Here is a 27097-nt window from a genome sequence, read left to right on the forward strand (position 1 = left end):
ATGCAGGGAGTTTGCACCCTCTACACCCTTGGGCACCCTGCCATTATCCTCCTGCAGCCACACCTGTTCATATCCTGCGAGGGCAGTGAATTTTCAGCCAATGTGCCACAGCAGACTGGTGTGCTGACTGAATTTTTAAAACATGCAGTGCCTGACTAGTCAGGGGCACTGAATCTTTTCTCTTAGATTGTCAGGTAAAAAACCAAAACAACACAAAGAACAACAACAACAGCCAGCACAACAGGAGCCATCTAGTGTAAATGTCCTGTCTTGAACCATAAATATATAGGTCATAAAATACAGTTGCATCTTATTGGTCATGTTTCATAATAAGGTAGTGTCCGATTGGTTAATTCTTAGTACCAGAAATCCTTATATACAAGTATAGGCACCTGATAGTTTTAAAAATTCACTTTGGCGCAAAAAGGGTAGGTAAATAGTGTTATTATTTTTTTTGTAAATCACTCAAAATTATACCCATTTTTTGTCAGATCAACAAAAAATATTGTAGGCATGCTGATACATTTTAGTAATTAGTTTATGTGTGCCATGAGATGAAAAAGGTTGAAAATTGCTGTGCTGGAGCAAAGAAGGTATTGTTCCCTACTAGATACAATACCTAGAGAGAGAAGCAAAGTGGCTGGGAGGCTAGAGCATGACAGAAGGAGGGATAAAAAACTGAAATAACTTAGAAGTTCTCATTGATGATCCAGACATCAGTTCCCTTAACTTATTTATTCATATATGGCCACACACTGTATATTGCACACATGTTCCAGTAGGTTATAGGCACAAAAGAGGAGACACCAAAGCCCTTAGAACTAGACGTTTATAATCTACATAAATCCAAAAGAGGTAAAGTTAATTGTTGTAACCAACAATTCAAAGCAGTATATATGATTAAGGAGTAAAATAAGTAAGGCCAAAAAAAAAACAAAACCAAGTACTAGAAAAATTCAGAGAATGGCAAGGTCAGTGTGACACGGGGAGTATGTATACCCAGGAAAAGCCTTGCAGAGAAGGGGGGAATTGAACTCCACCTCAAAAGTTCAGGGATTGTCGGAGTAACCTTATTTTTTAAAAAAGTATATAGAAAAAAGAAGGTAACCAAAGTAGATTTCTATTAATATTAAATATCTGGAATTGGTAAATCAAAAGAGATAAAAAGCAGGGTGGTTAACAGGGTCTGGGGCAGGGGGAGTAAGAGTGACTGCTTGCCTAATGGTTACTGGATTTCTTTTTGAGGTGATTAAAATGTTTTGAAATTAGATAGAGGTGATGGTTGTACAGCTTTTAAGAATATACTAAATGCCACTAACTTGTATGCTTTAAAATAGTGAATTTTATGTTCTGTGAATTTTACCTAAAAAAAAATTCAGGGCTTGAGATAGCTTTAAGAGAAGGGGAAAAGAATATCCAGTATAAGAAAACAAAGCCTGTACTATGAGAAAGGGTCTAGAATGCAAGCAAAGTAGTATGGATTTTATCTTATTAAGGAGTGGAGAGAGCCCAGGTCTTGAGGAGTGAGGTGATTTAGTCAGAAGATGAATCAGGCAGTAGTGTACAAGGAAAACAATTATAGGAGGCTATCTGGACATAACATGAGGAGGGCCTGTAGGAATGAAGACAGGAAAATATGAAAAATATTCTAAAGCAGTGAGTGATACTCCAACTGTGGTGTATGGACTGGTGTTGCTCACAAACTCTTAGTTGCTGACTTGACACAAGGTAAGTACAGATTTGAGGATAAGAGTTTAAAAACTTTTATACTTTAAGGACATTCAAGCACATTATTTTGCATTATAAAAGTATGCACAATGTATTAAAGAGAAAAGGAGGGAAAAAAGAAAAGAAAAAAATGTCTTCGTCTCAGTTAGAGGACTACCGTCCTGAAGGACGAATTGACTGAACTTAGTGACTGAGTCATGTAGGGCAGTCATCAGCCATTTACTCATTTTTATGGCATGCTTACTGTGTGCTATTAATACATATTGTGCTGGCATGGGATGGTAGCAGTGTGCAAGACGAACTAGTCCCTCCCCTCTCAGAGCTTCCCGTGTTATAGGTAGTCTCTTACCAAAGGATTGCTAGATATTAAAAGGAGGCATACTTCAGCTCAGTATAAGGAAAGAATTTGAGTAACTACAGTTGTCCAACAGTGGGAAAGTACCAACAGTGGGAAAGTAAGTGCTTCATCAGTAGACATATTTATCCCAGTCTGACCATCTGTAAGAAATCTTGCTTTGGTAGGAAAAACAAAGTTGGTGACTTACAAGGTCTCTCCCAACTTGAAGGTGCTGTGATTCTCTACTCTATAACATTAATTTAGTAGAACATATTTTATAATTACCTGTATTGGAGCACCAGGCCATACTAAGTGCCACACTTGTAATTGCATTTCCCTAAATTTAATGCAAATTCTATTTTAAACATATCTATACAGTTCCTCAGTTTTGTTAAAAGAAAGTACTATCTTTAATGCCTTTTTGACCATCATTTATTTCCAATTTTAATATTTGTAGTAAGTTCCTCTCCCATGTGACATTTTTCACAAGTAATGCAAATTTCTGCAGAAGTGAGTTACGTAAATCACAGTCACGTTGCTGATGTTTAAATAATTTGTTCTTGTTCCTGTAATGTCATGGTTGATCAAGACCAGGCATAACTACCCATTTTGGGAACATCTTGGTGATTCCATTTTGATGTTAGTGAAAGTTCAAGTAACTTTTATTATTCAACTTATTTCACTTAGTTATTACAAGCCTCAAACTGTTGTTGTCAACATTCAGCAAGTAGAATTATCACAGATTAATTGCACTTCAGAGGATCTGGAGAACTTAGACTCCTATAGAAGTGATATCCTCACTGTATTTGGGGGAAATTCTTAAATAAGGTACATTATTTTCTTAAGGATTATTTTAGTGGTTATGTTGTCAGGTGAAGAAGAAGCTTAGCTAAAGAAGAAAATCCATTTCACTTTAAATCTAGTGAAATACTTTGTTAAAATAGCCCATTTTTATTATGTATTTATTAAAATAGCTTATACTTTTTATTAGAATATATGTAAAAATTTGAATTGTGCCTTGAACAATGCCTAGTATATAATAGGTACTTAATAATACTTATTGAATATTGTTCACTGAATGTGGGGCGGTGGTGAACAAAGCCTTTCTTTTTTATTGTTTTTTATTTAAAAAATTTTTAATTGTTGTTCAAGTACAGTTGTCTCCATTTTCCCATCACTACTTTCCCCTGCCCAACCCCCAACCCCCACCCTCAATCCTGCCCCCTTCAGCTTTGTTCATGGGTCATTTATACACGTTCCTTGATGATCCTTCCCTTTCTTTCCCCTATTATCCCCATCCCCTGTCCCTTCTAGTTACTGTCAGTTTATTCTTTTTTTTTTTTATAACATTTTAATGTATTTATCTTTAGAGGGGAAGGGAAGGAGAGAGGGAGAGAAACGTCAATGTACGGTTGCCTTTCATGCGTCCCCTGCTGGGAACTGACCTGCAGGGAACCAGCCTGCAACCCAGGCATGTGCCCTGACTGGGAATTGAACCACGATTGTCTGGTTCGCAGTCCCGCACTCAATCCACTGAGCTATGCCAGCCAGGGCTGTCAGTTTATTCTTTATTTCAGTGTCTCTCATTATATTTTGCTTGGTTGTCTGTTTTGTTGTTTAGGTTTCACTTACAGGTGAGATTATATGGTAGTGCTCTTTTACCACCTGGCTAATTTTACTTATCATAACACTCTCCAGTTCCATCCATGCTGTTGCAAAGGGTAGGAGCTCCTTCTTTCTTTCTGCTGCATAATATTCCATTGTGTAAATGTACCACAGTTTTTTGATCCATTCATTACTTATGGGCACTTAGGTTGCTTCCAGCACTTGGCTATTGTAAGTCTTTCAAATGGAAAAATAGTATGAGCAGAGACACAGAAGTAGGGAAAATGTGAGTTTAGAGAAAAACAAAGATAATTTCCTGAAAGTACCATATATGTGTAATTATCAATTACATATAACTTTTTGGCTAAATAATTTTGGTGGCTTATTAGTGTTTGCACAATATTTAAAGTACTAATGACTCTTTCTGATGCTTATATTCAAAGTGAATAGATTAGCTTAAATATCAAAAGTGATTAACTCTAACTAATCTGAATTTCTGAGCCTGCCCTTTCTATCTTCTTCTTTTTCTCTCCTTCCTTTCCTATACCCCTTTATTTAGCTCTAGCTCTAGTTCTTACTCTGTTCCTTTCCTACCTTTTTTCATTCCTGTTGTCTCCCATATTCAAGTCCCTTTTTTACCTTTTCTGTCTGTTTCTCTCTCTGTGATGACTGTCTTCATTTTTGTTTCCCAATTCCTAGCACGTCCCTTTTTGATAAGGCCTCTAACTATAGTATAAAAGTGTATTTTTATCTGCTAATCAAATGATGAAAGTAGAGATTTTTTTCTTTGTTGAGATACAACTGACATATAAAATTTTAAGGTATTTAAAATGTGTATTATGGTGATTTGATGTATGTACATATTATGAAAAGATTCCCTCTATCTAGTAAATTAACATACCCATCACCTCACATATTTATCTCTTCTTTCTTTTTTTGGCGAGAACATTTATGTTCTATTCTCTTAACAAATTTAAGTTATACAATTTAATGTTATTAATTATAATCACTGTATATTACATAGGGTTGTTTTTATTCTGAATTTAACATAAATAAATTGTTTATGCTGCTCTTCCTGAGACTAAATAAAAGCAGTAAATGAATTTTGTAAATGAACAAGTAAATGAACTTGTAAATGAATTTTGATTGATTTTTAAAAAAATTATTGAATCATTAATCATCAGATTAGGAGAAGGTGGTCAATAGAGCTTAATTCATGAATCCTGGTAAAGCATAGTAGCTTGTTGAAATAACTCTTAATTGAAATTCCAACCAAGATGGAGGCATAGGTAGACACACTGTGCCTCCTCATACAACCAAAATAAGGACAACAAAAATTCAGAAACAAAAAAACAACCAGTACTGACAGAAAATTGAATTGTATGGAAGTCCGACAACCAAGGAGTTAAAGTAGACACATTCATCCAGACAGGTAGGAGGGACGGAGTTGGGAGGCCAGGAGGAGAGGGGTCTCGGCAAAAAAAGTGGTGGCTGGTGGACCAGACGCGCTAGGCAGCAGCTGGTGGATGCTGGCGCACAGGCCTGGCTGGCGGAACCCTGGCGCAAGATGTCAGCGGGCGGACCCAGCGAGGTGGTAGATTGTGGAGGGGCATGGTGCGCAAGCTGGCTGGCAAACCAGGTGGTTCCACATTCATCCACAGATAAACCTGGTGAAACTGGGGAATGAGACCGCACAATTCAGGGTTCCAGTGTTGGGGGGAAATAAAGCCTCAGAATATCAATTGAAAACACCTCAGGGGGTTGAGCTGCTGGGAGAGACTCCCAGCTTCACAGGAGAGTTCAGTGGAGAGACCCATAGGGTCCTAGAACATACACAAACCCACTCACACGGAATTAGCACCAGAAAGACCCATTTTGCTTGGGGGAAGCGGCAGAAGTGACTGAAATCCATCAGAGAGAGGAGCAAATGCCACTGTTCCTTCTCTTACCCCTCCTCCCACACACAACTTCACAGCACAGCGACTAGGTTGACCCGCCCAGGTGAACACCTAAGGCTCCACCCCTACACAACAAGCACTTCAAGACAAAAAAAAAATGGCCCAAACAAAAAAACAGATCAGAGCTCCAGAAAAAATACAACTAAGTGACAGAGACATATCGAACTTATCGGATGCACAGTTCAAAACACTGGTGATCAGGATGCTCACAGAATTGGTTGATGTGGTCACAAATTAGAGGAAGAAATGAAGGCTTTGCTAGGTGAAATAAAGGAAAGTATACAGGGAACCAACAGTGAAGGGAAGGAAACTGGGACTTAAATCAACGATTTGGAACAGAAGGAAGAAATAAACATTCAACTGGAACAGAATGAATATACAAAAATTCAAAAAAATGAGGAGAGGCTTAGGAACTTCTGGGACAGCCTTAAGTGTTCCAATATCTGAATCAGAGGGGTGCCAGAAGGGGAAGAGGAAGAGCAACAAATTGAAAACTTATTTGAACAAATAATGAAGGAGAACTTCCCCAATCTGGCAAAGGAAATAGACTTCCAGGAAGTCCAGGAAGCTCAGAGAGTCCCCAAAGAAGTTGGACCCAAGGAAGCCCACACCAAAGCACATCATAATTACATTACCCAAGATTAAAATGAAAGAATCCTAGAAGCAGCAAGAGATAAGGAGACAGTTACCTACAAAGGAGTTCCCATCAGACTGGCAGCTGATTTCTCAAAAGAGACCTTGCAGGCAAAAAGGGGCTGGAAAGAAGTATTCCAAGTAATGAAAGGCAAGGACCTACATCCAAGATTGCTCTATCCAGCAAAGCTTTCATTTAGAATGGAAGGGCAGAGAAAGTGCTTCTCAGACAAGGTCAAGTTAAAGGAGTTCATTACCACCAAGCTCTTATTATATGGAATGTTAAAGGGACTTACCTAAAAAAAAAGATTGAAAAATATGAACAGTAAAAAGACAACAAACTCAGAACTATTAACAATCACGCCTAAAACATAAAGTAAAAACAAACTAAGCAAACAACTAGTACAGGAACAGAACCACAGAAATGGAGATCACATGGAGGGTTAGCAAGAGGGGAGTGGGAGGAGGAGAGGGGGAAAAGATACAGAGAATAGGTAGCATAGATGGTAGGTAGAAAATGGACAGGGAGAGGGCAAGAATAGTATGGGAAATGTAGAAGCTAAAGAACTTATGAGTATGACACATGCACATGAACTAAAGGGGGGAACGTGGGTGGGAGAGAGTTTGCAGGGTGGAGGGGAGTGAAGAGGGAAAATGGGACAACCGTAATAGCATTGTCAATAAAATATACTTTAACTCTTATTTGTCTTTAACCACCTTAATTTCTATATTTTTTCTCAAGTGGTGAACATATCATATCCTTTAGCATCTAATTGAATATTTATATATTCAGTTACACAAGAGTTAGAATATTTGGCCAGTTTGTTCATTCTTTATTTCCAGCGCCTAGAACATTGCTAACAAATATCAGATGCTCAACAAATAATTGTTGCCTTTTATTTCAAATCTTCAAGCACATTCTACTTGCTAATTCTAAATAGTAGTCATGACTTTTTAGGGTAACATTAATCATTAGGATAACTTAGTTTATGATGAGTTTATAAATGTAACCATACGATTTCATGTTTAGAGAATGCTTTCCTTTCATTCAATTTATGCTTTAGTCTTAGCAAAAAGTCATTTAACTATCCTTCTAAATGACTCTTTTAATTATCTCAAGCCCCCCCTGAATTAATTTAGCTATTATAGTCATAGTTAATATTTATTGAACACTTATTCTGTATCAAGGTCTATTTTAAGCACATTACATACAGTATGTCATTTTATTCTTCCAGTAATCATGTAAAGTATACACTATTATCTCTATTTTGCAGATGAAGAAACAAGTACAGCGAGAGAAAAATAAACTGCCAAGTGATAGAACTAGGATTTGAACCCAAGAAACCTGAAGCTAGTACCCTGTCTTGTATTCTTTAATAACAAGAATCCAATTTTCCAGTATTTAACTTGCCAGAGAATATTTCTACACCACCCCCACCATTCCACACTTAACAGTTAGATCTACACAAGAATAACCATATTCAGGTGTAATCATGGATTAGATTTAAACTGTTAGTTATTCTGGTTCACTGCAATCAGTTTATCTTGCAAGGAACAAGGAATGTTCCAATTAAGTGTTGAATTGTGCTTCTTTACTTCTTCAGAGGGAGAAGCCAGTTTGGATGATGTTAGTTTGAGGTTCCAGAAGAACCTCAGATAGGGGTATTTAAAAGAAAGTTGGAAATACAGAATAAAAACACTTGATACAAGGGTTGTGATTAGAAATGAAGATTTAAGGTCTACTATCAAGTAGATACGTTTATGAGTGAAAGTGAGGCCAAGATGGAACTTGTAGAACACATGAAATTGAAGGTCTCAGAAAGAAGAGCTACCAAGAAAAGAGACGAAAATAGTAGTCCTGTTACTGGATAAGAATTCAGAGAATCTGATCTCTGGGAAGCGCAGAGAGGACATGATAGTCTTAACAACAGAAGATGGCTGAAATGTCAGATGCTCAGAAGCAGAGACGGTGGTGTGCTGCAGCCAGCTCAGACTGGCTTGTGGATTGTGAATTGTGAAATTTTCAGACTTTTTGTGAGCTAATTGTTATCCACAGCCATTATTAAAAATTAAATTGTATATACTTGCAATTTAATAAGGGCATCACTCCTGGTTATTTAACACTGTTGTGGTGTTCATGTTGGTTATATCTATATGCTGGAAATACTATGTACTGTTGTGTGCTACTACTGCACCAGCTCTTCCCTTCTCTGCTCTCAGTGACATCACATTGGTAACCTGAATCAGTCATGGTGGGAGTATTTATACCACAGATGTTGGCAAACACTACAAATCAGAAGATTTCTCCCTACAAGGAGAGCCAATATTAAATATTTACAGGTAAATGGAGCATTATTGGATAAATAGAATGAAAATCAAGAAAAGTCTAAATGCTTTAGCAAGAAGGAGATAATTTGTTACTCTTGCTTGAGTTTCAGTAGATAGGTAACAAATCACAGTAAAGTGTGTTGAGAAGTGAAATGATGGAAAGTGAAGAAACAAATGTTCAAATAAGTTTGAGAAGTAGTGAGTGAAACAGTTAAGCAGATTGTTACTGTTGATTCTGTTTTTTAAAAAATTAAGACTTACAGACTAAAACAATGTTAATGTACTTTATTAGTCTCTAAAGATGAACAACATGTGCAAATGTATTTTATGGAAAATTGTAAGGAACTAGTTGTCTATATAGAACACATTTGGAGAACAGGAAGTTCCAACCAAGATGGAGACATAGGTAGATATGCTTTGTTTCCTCACACAACCAAAAGAAGGACAACAACAAATTTAAAAAATCAAAAACAACCAGAACTGTCAGAAAATCAAACTGTATGGAAGTCTGACAGCCAAGGAGTTAAAGAAGATACATTCATCCAGACTGGTAGGGGCGGAGACAGGCAGCCAGGGTGGCGAGGACTGACAGAAAGGCAATAGACTGGGCTGGGCGAGCTGGTGGCTGGTGGACTGGTCAGTCCCACATTCGTGTGCAGGTAAGCCAGGAGGAACAACTGGGGAGCAAGATAGACAACACAACCCAGGGTTCCAGCACAGAAAACTAAAGCCTCAAAACCTCTGGCTATAAAAACCTGTTGGGATTGCGTCAGCAGGAGGAACTCCCAGCCTGACAGGAGAGTTCATTAGAGAAACCCACAGGTCCTAGAATGTATAGAAATCCACCCACCTGGGAATCAGCACCAGAAGGGCCCAATTTGCTTGTGGGTAGTAGGGGAAGTGACTGAAAACTGGGTGAGAGCTAAGTAAGCGGCATTGTTGCTTCTGTGACCTCTCGTCCACAGACAGCACCACAACACAGCAACATGTGTTGCCCTGCCCTGGTGAAACCTAAGGCTCTACCCCTTATAATGTAACAGGCATGCCAAGACAAAGAAATATGGCCTAAATGAAATAACAGATCAAAACTCAAGAAAGAGACCATAAGTGATGAGGAGAAGACAACCTATCAGGTGCACAGTTCAAAACACTGGTAATCAGGGTGCTCACAGATATGCTTGAGTATGGATGCAAAATAGAGGAAGAAGTGAAGGCTATGTGAAATGAGATAAAGGAAAATATACAGGAAACCAACAGTGAAGGGAAGGAAACCAGGACTCAAATCAATGATTTGGAACAGAAGGAAGAAATAAACATTCAGCTGGAACAGAATGAAGAAACAGAATTCAAAAAAATGAGGAGAGACTTAGAAACCTCTGGACAACTTTAAACTTTCCAACATCTGAATCATAAGGGTGCCAGAAGGAGAAGAGGAAGAGCAAGAAATGGATAATATATTTGAACAAATAATGAAGGAGAACTTCCCCAATCTGGTGAAGACAATAGACTTCTGGGAAGTCCAAGAAGCTCAGTGAGTCCCAAAGAAATTGGACTCAAGGAAGAACATGCCAAGACACATCATAATGAAATTACCCAAGATTAAAGAGAAGAAGAGTATCTTAAAAGCAGCAAGAGAAAAAGAGAGAGTTACATACAAAGGAGTTCCCATAAGACAAACAGCTGATCTCTCAAAAGAAACCTTGCAGGCAAGAAGGGACTAGAAAGATGTATTCCAAGTCATGAAAGGCAAGGAGCTACATCCAAGATTATTCTATTCAGCAAAACTTTCATTTAGAATGGAAGGGCAGATAAAGTGCTTCCCAGATAAGGTCCAAGTTCAAGGAGTTCATCATCACCAAGCCCTTGTTATATGAAATGTTAAAGGGACTTAGCTAAGAAAAAAAACTATAAACAGTAAAATGACAATAACCTTGCAACTATCAACAACTGAACCTAAAAAAAATAAACCAAACTAAGCAAACAACTAGAACAGGAACAGAATCACAAAAATATAGATCACGTGGAAGGTTATCAGCGGGGAGCAGAGGTAGAGCAGGAAATAAGCATAAAAGGTAAGTACAAAATAGGAGAATGTTAATAATAGTATATGAAATGGAGAAACCAAAGAACTTATATGTATGACCAATTCATATGAACTGAGGTGGGGAGGTGCTGATGGAAAGGGGGTGCAGGGCAGAGGGGAATAAAGTGGAGAAAAAAATGGGACAGCTCTAATAGCATAATCAATAAAATATACTTAAAAAAAAAGAAGCAGAACAGCTGTCTGCCTAAAGATGGGCAGTGCCACCTCTGGGGCTTGGGTGGACCAGCTTGATGTCAAGTCATGGGAAGATGAAAAAAATACTGGTTTTCATTAATTTTGCAGTAATTCAGCCCTGAATTTTTTAGGGGACTGAAATGTTTGGACCCCATTTTTACATTATGGTAAGGTTTTGTGGAAGTCCAAAATGTACTAGGAAGTTATCCATTTCTTTTAGATTTTCAATTTGGTTGCTATGGATTTGCACACCATCTAATTTTTTCAGTCTTTTCCTTTTTCTTGTGTGTTCATGAGGCTATAATATCAATTGCATTCCCAATAAGCAATTTTGTTTGGTCTTTCTGAATTAGACTTGCTGAGTGTTGGCTTGTTTGATGTTTTAAATAAAACTTATCCTTTCAAGTATTTTTTCATTTATTTTAATCTCTCGTTTGTATTACATTCCTCTTCATACTTTTTCTTGGTTTATAGTATTAATTTTTTAAAAATTGAATCATGCAGTTCACTTATTTTCAGTCCTTTTATAAAAATTAGAAGTATTTAAGGCTACAAATTATGTGAGTACAGGTCCTATCTAAGTGTAATTTTTATTACTTTGTAGATAACTCATAATTGCCTTTTTGATCTGGGAGTGAGTTAGGAATTCTGATTTCTATGATTTAGTTTTTTGGTATTTTTATAAGTTTCCTGAAAGTTATCTGATTATGACCAAAAAATGCTTTGGAGAATTTATTAAGGATATTTCAGTGGCCAGTAAATAATTGGTTTCTTGTTATTTATTTATTTATTTTTAAAGATTTTATTTATTTATTTTTGGAGAGGGGGGAAGGGAGAGAAACATTGATCAGTTGCCTCTTGCAGGCCCCCAACTGGCCCCATAACCCAGGCAGTGCCCTGGCCAGGAATCAAACCAGAGATACTTTGGTTTAGGGGACAGTGCCCAACCCACTGAGCCACAACAGTCAGGGCTAAATATTTTTTCTTTTGTAAATGTTCTATCACATAAGAAATGAATGTTGTCTTTAAGTTCCTTGTATTATTCAAATGCTGTGTCTTTACTTTTTGCCAAATTGATCTGTCAAAATTCTGAAAGAATATTAAAGCCTTCCATTACTGTTGTGTGTGTGTGTTTTTTTAAATAAAGAACTTGTTTTTCTGGGGGGAAAAGAAAATACACTTGAGGAAAATGCTTCTTTAGTATTTCACAATTAAGTTTGAAATAAATATTCAGGTTATTAAAGTCTTGGTTTTTTAAAGAAATATTATCAAGACTGTATATTGAATTTTGAGGGTTATCTTCCATTTTTGAGATAATCATATGTTTTCTTTTAAAATTTGCCCTAGTGCTCTGACCTATTTTTTTTAGTACTTTATTTTTCTATTTTTTTAAAAGGATTTTATTTATTTATTTTTAGATGGGAAGGGAAGGAGAGAGGGAGAGAAATATCAATGTATGGTTGCCTCTCTTGTGTCCTCTGCCGGGAACAGGCCTGCAACCCAGGCACGTGCCCTAACTGGGAATCGAAGCACGATCTTTTGGTTAGCAGGCCCGCGCTCAATCCACTGAGCTACACCAGCTAGGGGCAACCTATTATATTAGCAGGCTCTCTAATATTAAATTGTCTTTGCCTTTCTGAGATAAATTCAACTGGATTAGGGTGGTTTATTCTTTTAGTATACTCTTAAATTGTTGATTAGCATTTTATTTATAATTTTTTTTATGCTTTTATTGTTTATTGATTCTTAGAGAAAACATTTTTAATAATTGTTGAATTCTTAACCATTAAACATGTGAGAATTTCTTATATAAGTTTAATATGGATTCTATTACAGCAAATTAATTACAGGTTTTTTAACCACTGAATTAATTTTTAAACACTGTTTTAGAAATAAATCTTTTTTTTTTAATGTCCATCTTTTAAGAAATTTATATCTGTTTGTGGATTCTATGTGCATGTATTCATGCTCTACCACCAAGCTGTTTAAATTATAGTCTCTTAATAACATTTTTATCTATCAGTTCCTATACCTACATAATTATTATTTGTCACAAATTTCCTGGCTGATTCTTTTTTTTTTTTTAATTTTATTTAGTTATTGGTATTTTTCTCTTTGCTCTTATTAATTTTTAATATCAGTATTATGCTACTTTTGAAAACTAATTTGGTCACTATATTTCTTCCTACTCAGAAATGGTTTATATAGCAAGAAAATTATCTCTTCCTTGAAATTTGAAAAAAAATTATAAAATTATCTAGGCCCAGAGGTTTCGGGAGAAGTAATTCTTTGACAAGTTTTCAGTTGTTTCCATTGTTAATTTTTTTTATTTCTTACATCAAGTGTTACCATTTATACCATTTTGTACAAATTAGTCTGAGAAATTGCCTTTTTGCTGCATTGTTATCTGCTTAGATTCTGGTAAAAATTCTACTGAAATATAAAAAAGTTGGAAGAGTAGATATGAACAGCCCCTATCTAATATTTGTTCTGTTGAAATGTGAGGGTCTTCACAACCTTATTCTCTTACATGAGCAGTAGGATTTATAATCTAAATATAAACCAATCTGAATTTAACTGACCAGATGGAGAACATGAAAAAACTCTAATCCTTGAAATTTGAAAGGTACAGAATGGATCTTGTATGCCTGGAAACTATATCTTCTATGGTATAGTGCAATGCTGAATGAATACAGGAGAGAAATCACCTATCTTAGTCATGAGACAGAGTTTTGGGAAAGATGATGGAATTCTGTCTGGCTCTGAAAGTTGTAGAAGCCAGCTAGTTTTCTGTTTGATTCAACTCTTAGGCCTACAAGCTAGGAATAAATAGAAGTTCCCAAAAATCTTTACTTTCTTCCTTCTTTATTTTCATTACTTATTAATTAATTCATATGTATTTCAAAGAGAAATTGGGACAAATGTCAAGAAAAGCTATTATAAAAATCTTAACCTGGAGTCAGCATTCTTTAAATTTTCAAATAGAGATTTTGTTCAAAAAAATTTTTAATCTTTTTTATTTTCATATATATAAAGCCCTTTATAATTGACTTACATGTAAAAAAATCAAAGTGGTCATCCATTATAAAGTTGTTTCTCAGGTGTTATGCATGTTATATATAATGAACATTTTTGGTGTGGATGCTGCTTTTGTTTTGACAGCAAATCAGAGGGTGCATATATAAATTGCTATGATACAGGTCAGCAGAGAGAAAACAAAACATACAGGCCTAAAACACTGACACATTAGCTCTTTCTGTAGAAGAATATGTCCCATTCTGAAAACAAATGGTTACTTTATGACTGATATTGAGTCTACATTAAGAGGTTTTCCATTTCCAAACAAAAGTAGTAAACGATAATCAAATAAAATACATTGGCTATAGTTTATATGTATTCATATTAGAAATGCAAAATGGGAAGACATTTAATATTCGTGTTCTACTTTTATGTCGTGCATGGATAACAGAATAGTTTTTGCAAGGTTCAATTTGAAAGGAGCAGAAATTTTTAAAAAATAGTTTTTTGTAAATTAGACTGTTCAGAACATTGAGCCTGGATATTGGGTCTGTTAAGGCCCTGGTGATTAGACTTCTGGCAGCAAATGCTGTTTTGTCTTCAGGGAATGTACAGCTATTCTAGGATCTCCGAATCCTTCATAAGAGCCAAGGATATGTACCCTAAGACCTTTGGCACTTTTACTTAGATAATGTGCTCTCCGGGTCTTCCTTTTAAAAATATGCTTCACATGGACTATGCTGCATCTACTGTCCCTAAGTAGTTATGACACATCACTGTACTTTACCTTAGGCTTAACAGACATGTGCCATCTAGAATGATGTTATATCTTAATGTTATTTTTGCTGTGCATAAGTTTTATCAAACATCTGTCTTTTGAAGTTATTAATCCTTTTACAATAAGTTTTTCTTATATCTGTACAATAATGTAGGTTTCATCATTAATATGATGTAAAAGATGGATGAGATAGGACCTTAACTCATGATCAATGACAGACCTCAGAGAGTAGGTAAAATCAATCTAATAAATGTGTCTATGGGTAGATTCCACAGTTAGTAGCCTATTGGTTACTTCTAGAAAATACAAGACCAAGTTCAGAGAAAGCAAACATTCAGAATGAAATCCAACAAAAAAATTTATTTGCTTGTACACTTTGGAAATTCTTAGACAACCATGGTTGTCTAAGAATTTTGAGTATGTATATTAAAAAATCTTCTTTCTTTTTTATTGTTTAGATTTGGAAAAGGCCAATTCTAAACCACAGATATACAAGAAGGCCATTTTCTCAAACAAGAGTCACCGTTGAACGGTAGGTAAACTCAGAATTTATTACACTGAATGTTCTTAAAAGTATCTTTTTAAAATAACGTGCAAATTTTTCATAGTATTGCACTGTAAAATTTCATAAAGAGCTTTTATTTTGACTATCAGAATACTTTCTACTGTATAGTTTACTAGTCAGTTGAGGGAAAACACAGTAATATATTTGTCTAAGACAAAACAAAGACAGGAAAGTGACCTAGAAGTTGAGAAATAACTCGTATCTCAATCTTGACTTATTGAGAAATAAGTCTCAAGTACAAGCATATTATTTTAGGTTCCTGATACTTACAACTAAGTGGGGATAAAAATTAAAATATCGTGCCTGCTTCCCTGTAGGCTATGCAACCATGCTTCCTGGTCATAAAGGCGAAAGTAGCATCAATGTGTAATAGTTGTGTTCTGGCTCCCAATGGCCAAAGCCAGAATAATTTAAGCAATAAAGAAGGTAACTGTAGTACTAGATTATAGCCCCCCATATAAAATACATATACATGGTTCCATACTGATATAAATAAATGCTGACTAAATAAACAAATGGAAAGAGAACTGCCCCACAGAAGAATTTAAATTAGTAAATGTAAAAGGAATGAGGGAAGTAGAAAATTGCCATTAAAGAACCACAGTAATGATTGCTGCAGGCAAGATAAATACTAAAATTGGTTAAAGTGTAAGGAAAAGCAGAATATGTATATAACCTCAAAGTATCTCCCTCCACATATTTATTAATTGCACAGAGGAAGATAGTATCTCTATAGTGGAGAATCTTGGCAGACACTACCTTAACCAAGTGCTCAAGGTTAATATCAGCAGTAATATGACATATTGAGGTCATATCCCCCTGATAAATTGTCTTGAAAAGGGCACATCATGCCTTTGGTATTCTTCCAAAATTTCATAAACTCAGTTGAATCATGAGAAAACCTTAGCCTTAGATAAATAAACCTAAAGGGAGAGACATTCTACAAAATACCTGGCCAGCATTCTTCAACAATGTCAGGGGCATAAAAGACAAGTAAAGACAGAAGAACTGTACATTAAATATATGCAGTGTTTCATATATCACTTAGACCTTAATAAAGCTATTAAAAAAATACACCAAGGAGCTACCAAAGATTTGAAGGAGAATAAGGAGACCTGGCAACAAATACAGTGTGGGATCCTAGATCAGATCCTGCAAGCGAGAAAGGGCATTAGTGGGAAAAAAGGTGAAATCCAAGTAAAGTAGCTTATAGTATTGTGCCATTGTTAATTTATTAGTTTGATCACTGTGCTACAATCACAACGTGTAATGTTTGATCACAGTGCTATGGTTGTAATGTGTAATGTAACACTAGGAGAAGCTAGGTGAAGAGTACATGGAAACTTTCCCTACTATCTTTGTAACTTTTCTGTAAGCTTCAGATTATTTAAAAATAAACAGTTCCTTAAAAGTAATATTGGAATCTCAAAATAATCATTCTTAAATTAGATTTTCACTGATTTGTAGAGTTTCTGATAGTTTGCATATCTTAGAACAGAGAGAAGCAAGGATATCGTTTCCATACACACTGCCATCCTCACCTCCACAAGTTTTATCTCCATTTAATACTTCACCCAGTTCTGGTCTTCTGGAAGACCTGTTAGCAGGAAAATTCTACAAGGCTCTGTGTCCTTAGGAACCTCCTCTTAGCAAAATTTTTAGTTGGTGACGGTCGTGTCTGATTTAAATGTTCAAACAAAAACTGTGAAAGTATTTAGATCTCATTAATATTCTCTTGGTCAACCAGTCTTCATGACCCAAGACAACATTTGAAGAAGAATGTAGAATTAGTAGTCTTATATTTAAACAGTAAAAATGAGAGAATATCATATTTTTTTAGGTAAAATGTATGGGAATTCAGTGAATACAAGTAGTACTAAGGGAACTTTTATTCTGAAAAGAAATTGATAGCATTAAGTTGGTTTAGAAAATCAGTTTAAGTTTAGAAAAATCTAAAGCCACTTAAAATCAAAAGACCAAGCTCTTGAAAGACAAACTAAGAGACAGATATGTACTTTGGCATCTGAAAATGAGTTATTTGATCTGAATTTAAGTGTTGGGGCATGAAATGCTAATAAGCATTACAGATTGTTCCCTAAATTTTTTTGCTGGTAACTCTCTTGAGTGTTCACCCAATTTAGTAATTTACACTAGTTCACAGATTTGGGGTGAAACAAGAAATAACAGAAAGTAGAATGGCGGTTACGAGGGCCGGGGTAGGAAGAGAGGTGGAGGGGAATGAGGAGTTAGTGCAGCAGTTACATCTCACTTCTTTGCCAGGGTGTCCAGCTACGAGGTGAATCTCTGCCTGTGGGCACTTATCCTTAGGAATCTTTTTTTTTAAATCTGGAGATGATTCTCTGGACATCATTTTCCAACTGGCAGTTTAAGTGGCCCCTATGTCATAAATTGTGCAGGTAAAAAGAAACCTCGTACACAGGAAACAGTAGAGCTGGTTGGGAGAGTTGAGTGTGGAGTTAATTTATAACTAAGACAAATGAATCTATAAAAAGAAGAAAAGCCCCATAAGAAATATGTTAACTAATGTTAAGGGAGAAAAAAGAATTTAGATAAAAGATATTGGAACTTGTTTGGTCCCAATGATTTTATGGCTGAGGAATTCAATTATAGGTATACTGGGTGGAGCAAATCACAATTCGGTAAATTACTAATAGGACACAATGATCTTTATCATCTTCTGTATGTGCTTACATGCAAAGTTTAGTCCTGCCCTCTGTAAATAAACTCTCTGCTTAGCTATACTGCTATGTACGAATTCAGGGCTTCAGAATTAGAACATGATAATGTTTACTTTCAAAACCTTAAAGGCAAGTAGGTGATACATTTAGAAATAAGATTAGGAACTAGAACAAATGACTTTTGCTTTTGAATTTTGGCCATTGGGTTTGTTTCATTTTACATTAAATTGTTATAAGACTTTTTTATTATCAAAAACTTCTGAAAATATTTTTTGAAATAAAAATACCACACTTAATCACTACTGTTTTTACTTCTGCATAATTCCTTCCAGTTCTTGTTAGCATGTTTACATTTTTTACTTACTGATGATTATAGTATATGTAGTAGCATTTTTGCTTCTTACTCTATTAGGTCATATAAATCTTCCTTTGAGTCTGCCTGGCTTTCAAATTTTTCATAATAGCAACACAGTTGTTCATCTTAGTAGACGTTTTACTAAGCCACTTTTAGGTGGTTTTTAGTTTTTTATCATTATACAATTACTATTTATCCTAATGCTGTTACATATAGTGAATATCTTCATGCATATATTTCACTTTAATCATTTACTCTAGCTAAGTCACTGCAAGAGAAATTTCTATCTAAAGGGTTTGAGCAACTCTATTATTCTTGCATTATTAATTCTTACGACATTTCAAATTGCTCTGAGGATATATTAGGAGCAAAATGAACAAAACCTTATTTCCAAAGCGTATGTTTAAACAATTTCTGCCCTGGATGGTGTGGCTAAGTGGATTGAGCATCAGCCTGCAAACCAAAAGGTCACTGGTTTGATTCCCAGTCAGGGCACATGCCTGGGTTTCAGCCCAGGTGTTCCGTTGGTGGTATTGCAAGAGGTAATTGTTTCTCTCACACATGGATGTATGGATGTTTCTCTCCCTCTCTTTCTCCCTCTCTTCCTCCCTCTCTTCCTCCCTCCCTCCCTGTCTCTCTAAAAATTAAATAAATAAGCAAATGATTTCTATTCATTAAAATGTTTTATTGTTTAGCCATAGCTTGTGTGTGTTATAGTGAGGTGAGGGTGGAGAGGAGTTCCACCGATTGTTTAGGTATCAGAAAAATATGGGGTTTGGGGTGGGTTTTTTTGTTAGAAAAACACCTACTTAATTGCAAGGAAGTTGCAGCTTATTTCCTAACACTGTGACAAATTTAAATAAAATGCAAAGATTGTGCTGCCATGGATGCCTCATGGACTTTAAGTCCACATGTTGCTAGTTGTTAAACACAAATACTGCATTTGAAAATACAGATTTAAAAAAGTAGAACTTCTAGAGCATTGTAATACAAACCAGGTTTAAAAAAATATTTAAATAGTTTAAATTTGTGATTTGAATATTTTGGAGTAATATTAATTTTAGAATAAAGATATAAGTACAAATGTTAAGGTTCAAAATTGTGTGGTTAAATATATTACAATAAATAGGAAAAGATTATGGGTGATTGTCTTTTTTTATTCTAAACTTTCATTTGAGGGTTAAGTTACTGTTAATAACATGAAATAGAAATTATAGCTTTTAACTATGGTGCAGTATATTGTATTTTTAAATATTGAATAAGCAATATAGTAATGCTAAAGATCATTTTAAAGCAAAAATTATCTATAATCTTTACATTCTTATTCAAACTATTTTAATTTCTACAAGTTGCCTTCCAGTTCTGAATACATATATACACACATATTTTTATAAGTCTCTGTAGTATTTGAGAAAGTAAATGCATTGCTATTCCTAACCCTCAATGTCTACAAAATTAAGGGATTGTGATAAATGACTTCTAAATTCTCTTTAGATTCAAACACAGTATTTTAAAACTTAGCCATCTCCAAATTACATAATATTTTCTGGAAAAATGTGTAAGTTCATCACAGTGGGTACTGTCTTTACTTAAAAGTGTCATTTACAGCTATAAAATATAGAGGATTAATTCCTAAAAATCAAGCCTGAAAGAAAAACTGTGATATTGAAATTAGGAGTTAACATTTTGTTAAACTTTAAACTCTATAATGCACGGTAGGGGAAGAGGTTTGGTTATTTGAGATTCTTGAGTAATGATTTAAATAAAGCAGTGTTCTTAGAGCAGTAATTTTAATAAAGCCTCGTGTGCAAGTGTGTCTGATAAGAGAGGATACAAAAAAATTTGCTGATCACTTAATTTTCATTTATATCCCACATATTCATTCTCATAACAGAAACTCTTTTAAGTCTTTCATAATTTCTTAATTTTAATGTTTTATTAACTAACACTGTATAAAATTGTTTTGGCACCTACTTAGACTAGTTAGAAAAAATACATGTCTTCATTATCTCCTCTTCCACAATTTTGTTTGCATTTTTAAGACACTGCCAATGATGAACTCTATAGTCCTAGCTATAGTATCCTTGATTCTTTGGATACTTCTAATAACTCATGTGTTACAAATAATGTGCATAAATTTGACCACAGTATCATATAGTAGGACATGAATAATTGGAAGCCATTATAGAACAGAAGTGAAGCAACTGTGATCTCTTTAGTGTTATTCTAGTTTTTGTCTTTACACTCTTGAATTCCTTATCCTTCAGTCCAGATCTTGTGATCCAAAGTCACTTAAATTCTTAAAAGTTTGATATTTTTAAACTTTTATACTCCCAGTAGGCAGGACATAGGAAATTTAGTGACGTAAACTCTTTAATAATCTTTAAAAGTCATAAGACTTAGTAGCTGGAACAAGAAACAATTAGGAATAAATTTCAGGGAAATACCATAATGGCATAACTTTTGTTTTCTTTTGTTAGCAAGCCGCATGGCTTTCCTCTAAAACCCAAGGAGTACATAGTGTGGTCCTTTAAATACATAAATTTTAAGATTTTAGTTTCATCAGCATTGCAGAAATATATGTTTCCCTAAGTTTACTCACTATAATTTGTGATTGCTATTTTTCTTATCTGTGAAGGAAGTACAACAGCTCCCACTGGGGAAATACCATGTTAAGTCAATCCTAAAATAAGAAATCTAAGGGAAAGGTCACATCCTAATAACTTGTGCAAATCTAAATTCCCATGGAGCTTTAAAATTATTTTGTAGGAGTAGAGTATTAACAACGTGTTGTTGAACTCCTTCCAGATAGTGTTGTAAAATTGAGAGCACTTTTGTTTACAGAAGTAACCACTGAAGTATAAATACAATTGACAAAACCTAATTTTATTTAGCGATCTATTTTGAAAATCCACAGAAATATTGCATGACTCATAAACTACAAAATATTTTTGTTACTTTCACTGGAAATATCAGGAGTATTATTTAAGAAGAATTATAATAATTACATACAAATAATGAAAATAATTTCCTTCTTACTATAGAGTTGTTTAATACTTAGTGTTTTACCAACACTGACCTCCAGTTATATTTTGGAAGGACCCTAACTATGTCATTTGAGAGAAAGGTGCTGCTTTTGGAGTCGGGACACCCGGATTATAGTCTCCTCTTTTGTTAACTGGCACTGTCCTAACTCTGGACCTCAACCTCCTTATCTGTTAAGATATATATTGTGAGGATCAAGTAAGATACATAAAGGGTTTAGAAAAACTTTACAACGTTGTATATCTTTATATATCTTTCAAGGGTTACTAAACATCTTTAAAGGGTTACTATAATCATTGCCTTTAATTTTTATATTTTCCAAGTGAAGATGTGAAAATAGGACAAGAAACTCATTCTCTCCCACTCAAGCTAAATGTCCCAGTACACCCTACCAGTGGTTCACTCATTGGCTAATCCAGGTCATTCTTTAAGAGGGTGGGATTTGAGTGGAACCTGCTCCATCCTGTTGAGTACACAAGTATTACATTTTTGCCATCAGGGTTGATTGTTTCCTAGCACATACTAATCTTTTTTTGAAGATATGTTATTAGAAGTATCTTGAATATTTGTTTATTATGTATTTATTTATTGCTTTAGAGAAATGGACATCTTTATTGCTTAGATTCTACTTTCTTATTACCAATTAAAGCAGAGCTGAATTGGTTTTTGCTTTTTTGACCTACTGCTATTTATTTTCTTAATAGTGATTATGTGTTTTCAGTAATTTAAGGCTCTGTAGAAACATACCTGGGTAGCTTCTTATTGAGATCCAATTTGTAATAAGCCATTTGTTGAAATTAATTAGATATTTCTGCATTTAATTATTTCAGTTTCAGACCCCACAATAACATAGTGCCACATGGTTAAAAATATGAAATAATTAGCTTAAATGCTTATCTCTGTGATATGGTTACATTCAAAGAATCTGTGCACCTATTCAAGATCTTTGTAATATCTTTGTTCAGAAAAAGCATTATGCTCTCTCACTGTATATGTTAACTCATTTTTTAAATTTTATTTTATGAGCCAACATGGAAAGAATGGAATGAAATAGATCTGTATCTCACTACATATTTGCCAGTGAAAGTGCTAAGTAGAAGCAATCACACTTTTAAAATGTAATGCCTCTGTGTCTTTCAGTGTAGACTAACTTCCTTTAAGTTCACATCCTTTTTAAAGAGTAATTGACTTGGGATGAATAATGGCTGGAATGTGGTGAAATAACTTGACTTTCACGCTCTGTGATACTTGAAAATTTTAAAAAATGTTGCTCACTTTTGTTCTCAATTTGTGGAGTAACTGTTTTTACCCATCAGACTTTGGAATAAAAGTAATAGTAATAGCAGGTAAGAGTCTAAGAATAGATTCTTTGTAAGGTGAACTATATCTGCTCCCTGGTGCCAAACTAGTCAGGGAAGAAATCCTTTTATGTATGAACCTACTGATTGGTGCTACTATAAATTCGTTTTTCCATCCTTTTTATTTTCATTGATTTTTTTTTCAGTTAAAATTTTCTGTATTCCTCACTTAAATTACTACAAATTGTCTGTCTGACTCAATAGTCTACCATTCTCATTTTGTCCTCCAAGTTGACACAATTATCTTTCTAAAACACTGTGTTTACATTTCACCTCTCTTTCAGGGAGCACTAGAGACATTGTTTGTGGTTGGCCTCAACCTATCCCCTCAGTCTTATTGCCTCCATTCGCTACCGCAAATATTGTGGTTCAGCCCAACCAGACTGCTTAGCATTTGGTTCATGACTGGAGTGTGCCAATTATCATTTATTGTTCTCGATTTTATAGTTTTATGAAGTAAGCTTCTTGAGAACAGAGACTATCTTTTGGGTATCCCTAATACTTAACAGAAATTATAGCACATATTATACAAGCAATACAATTATAATGCAACCGAAATTAAATTATTCAGATGTACCTATTTTTCTACAAATTAAACATAGCATTATTAGCAGTCTTGCCTTAATATTATTTTAAAATTTACCAACTACAGCTGCAAAGCATGGTACAAAATTGAATTATTTTAAGAAAAGAATTTCTGTGTTATGTTTACAATTTTGTAGATTTAACCTTTGCATGGGCTTTTTTTTAAGTGTTGTAAATGGATCCATAAAAGCACATAGGTACCTTATCAACTACTTTTTCTGTAACATAATTTAAGGATGCAAATATTCAGTTTCCAGATCGATCGTGGCTTTTCAACTCTCTATAAGATTTGAAGCAGGGCTTGTAAGTTAGGTAAAGGGCTAGAATAGTTATTTGTACTGAGATTTTTTTATGGCTCCTATTTGTATATGTTTTTCATTAAACATGTATTTACTGAGCTACTTTTATATATCCAGCAGTGTTCTAGACAAAATAGAAGTATGAGATATTCCTGATCACAATGTTGTCTCAAGGATAAATACAATACACGCACCACATGAAAGAATTAAATAATAGAGCAGGGCAATGTGTGACTGAGGAAAAATATGTAATAAAAGTTCATAGAATAAGACACACATGCAGAGCTGAAATAGTCAGTAGTTGTTTCATGGATGGTTGCACCTGAGCTGAACCCTGAAAGTAAGTATATGAGTACATGAGAAGGAAGAAGATGGAAATTTTAAACTTGAGGAGTATCATGGGGAAAGATAATGATGGGCATGTTTTATTTTAGATTTAGTGGGACATTCACATAGGGAGAGGAAAATGGCTAACTTTGGATATAAAGGCTATAGTGAAGAACTTGGACTTTGTCTAGGAGGCATTGGAGAACTTGAAGATTTACGGGTAGGGAAGTGGTATGATAAAAGCAGCTCCTTTTGGAAGGGACAAGTGAAAGAGATAGTTTGATAATATATAAGATTTGGTGGCTGAATGAAAAAATAAAGAGGATGAAAGAAAATAAAATATTAACTTTTGGTTGATGTGTAGAGTGATAGTGGTATTAAAAGAAGCATAGAAGAAGGACTCTGTTTTGGGAGAAGATGAGTTTGATTTTAGACTTGCTGAATTTGAAATGAAGGTGGAATATATCTGTAGAAATATCCCAGAGAGATATGAAGATAATGGGGCTGAACTAATTTGTTTCAGTGGTTAGAACTAGATGTAATTGATTGGGGTGTCATTAACATAGAGTGAAGGGTGTATTGAAGCTGAGATCTTAAGAAACAACACAAAGGTAAAGTTTAAAAGAGGAAGATATATCTATTGTTAGTATTTTGAGGAACCTCCGTATTCTATTTCATAGTGGCTGAACCAATTTACATTCCTACCAACAGTATATAAGGGTTCCCTTTTTCCCCACGTCTTTGCCAACACTTCTTTTTTGTTGTTATTTTTGGGGTTTTGTTTTGTCTTGTTTTTATTGTTGTTCAAGTACAATTATCTCCATTTTCAGCCCACCATGCCCCCCACGCCCCACCCATCCCTGCCTCCCACCCCTTTCGCTTTGTCCATTTGTCCTTCATACATGTTCCCTGATGCCCCTCCAACCACTATCCCCTGTTACCCCTCTCTCCCTTCCTCTCTGGTTACTGTCAGCCTCTTGATAATAGTCATTCTAACAGGCACTAGGTGATATCTCATTGCAGTTTTTATTTACATTTCCCTGATGATTAGTGATGTTGAGCTATTTTTCACGTGCCTATTGGCCACTTGGATTTTTTCTTGGGGAAAAAGTCTGTTTAGTTCCTCTGTCCATTTTTTAAGTAGATTGTTTTGGGGTTTTCGTTGTTGTTATTGAATTGTATGAGGGTTTTTTTTCAGATATCTTTATCTGATAGTTTGCAAAATTTTTCTCCCATTACATTTTGTTGTTTCTTTTAGTGGTTGAAATAATTAAGTTCTAGTCTTTTCGCAAGTTTGATGATTATAATATAATATCATTCTCTATATTTACTGCATTGTGCATTAGATCTATAAGACTTGTTTGCTACCTATTGCAAGTTTTTATTTATCCTTAAACAGCATTTGTCCTCTCCCCCCATCTCTGGTAACCATATTGTACTCTCTGTTTTCACCAGTTTGGCTCTTTCAGATCCACATATAAATGAGATAATAAAGTCCTTGACTTTCTGTTTCACTTTCTCTATTTCACTTAGCATGATGTGCTCAAGTTTCATCCATGCTGTTAATTACCCATGGAAGGGTTCCTTCTTTCTGGTGGCTAAATAATATTCCATTGTGTTTGTGTGTGTATATATATACCATGTCTTCTTCATTCATCCACTGATGGACAACTAGGTTGTTTCCACATCTTGGCTATTGAGAATAGTGATTCAGTAAACATGGGAGTGCACACATCTCTTCAATATCCTGTTTTCATTTTCTTTGGTTGTATACCCAGAAGTGGAATTTCTGCATCATGTGGTGGAAATGGTAATTATGTAACATGATAGAGGGGCTAATTATTGCTACAGTGGCAATCATATTACATTATATGAGCTTATCAAATTAACATCTTGTATACCTTAAATTTATACAATATTATATGTCAAATGTATTTCAATTAAAGAAAAAGGAAGATGAGAGGGTAGAAAGAGTAGTATCACTTATGCCAGATGAAAAGAATTTTAAGAAGAGGAAAAGGAAACCAACACCTTTTTCCTCTTGTATAACTGGCTTTGTGTTAATAACTTTATGTGTATAATCCTATTTAGTCCTCACTGTAACCCTGTAAAGTAGGAATTGTGATTATCCCTATTTTACAGCTGAATAAAGTTTAGCATGGTTAAATAACTTGCCTAAGATCATAGTGCTAATATGAGGTAGAATCTGGACTTAAACTAAGATCCTTCTGACTCCCTAGATTACTTTTTTTTAACTGAAATATTGTAAAATGACATCGAAAAGTCAAGAAGAATGAAAAAAGGAGTAAGGCTACTAATAGTTGCAAGGAGGAGTTCACTGTTTAAGATTACAGCTTAAGTGTAGTGGTAGGGATGGTTTTTTTGAGGAGTTTAGAAGGTAGTAGATAGTTTTCCATCATCTGTTAATGAAGGAAGAAGACAAACCACTGATAATTTATAGGACAGTTTTACTGGAGCAGTTGAGTCAAATAAAATAGGGAAGAGTACATGCAAGTGAATGGCAAAGGAGGAAATGTGATAGGGGTGAGGTCTCAATTTAGGCATTAAAAAAGAGACAGACCCTGTAATGAAAGACTGCTTCCACTAAGCTTGGAAGAAAGGTTGATAAAGTTAATGTGATGGCTGTCCCAGCAGAGATTGAGGGAAGATAAATGAGAAAGATGTCTGTCAAGCATAGATTTATAAAAGCACTAGTTACAATGATACCTCCAAAGTTATAAATTACTTGGGAGAAAGCTCATAAAAAATAAAGACATGGCAGGTAAGTGACCTTAAATCACTTTCCCTCTTCCAATCTCAGTTTTCACATACATTAGATGAATTAGGTTAGGTTAGACAAATTGTTCTTTAAGGACCCTTCCAATACTTAATTTTCTAAGCATTCATAGATTATGACAATCATACAGCTTTATTATATATCAAAAGAATTTATAGGAATAACTAAAATTAGAGGTATAAAGGAAGTTTTTAGAATATAAATCTTCAAGGCAAAGTTTCTTGATGTATCCCTTCCCTCCCCCTTGTTAAAAACTAGTAAAGTGTCTGAAGGTATTATTAACTGTGAACTTTCTTGAAAGCAAGGACTATATCCTATTTTCTGATGTGTCCTCAGCATCCAGCATAATGCCTAATACATAATAACTACTCAATAATATTAAATGAATGAAAGTTGAATTGCAA

The 27097-nt window shown here is 34.8% G+C and overlaps 1 protein-coding gene across 3 annotated transcripts in view; it reads left to right on the forward strand.

Moving 5' to 3' along the window:
- The window catches only part of PPARG (peroxisome proliferator activated receptor gamma), a 147030-nt gene that overhangs the window by 12446 nt on the left and 107487 nt on the right, over positions 1–27097 (forward strand). For all 3 annotated transcript variants that reach the window (XM_037139322.2, XM_037139323.2, XM_037139324.2), the window contains exon 2: positions 15122–15195. The gene's annotated coding sequence lies outside the window, so the exon portion shown is untranslated. The remainder of the gene's footprint in view (positions 1–15121; positions 15196–27097) is intronic.

Source organism: Artibeus jamaicensis, unplaced genomic scaffold (genome assembly GCF_021234435.1).
Source record: "Artibeus jamaicensis isolate MK-2021 breed Jamaican fruit bat unplaced genomic scaffold, CSHL_Jam_final contig_519, whole genome shotgun sequence".
Lineage (NCBI taxonomy): Eukaryota > Metazoa > Chordata > Mammalia > Chiroptera > Phyllostomidae > Artibeus > Artibeus jamaicensis.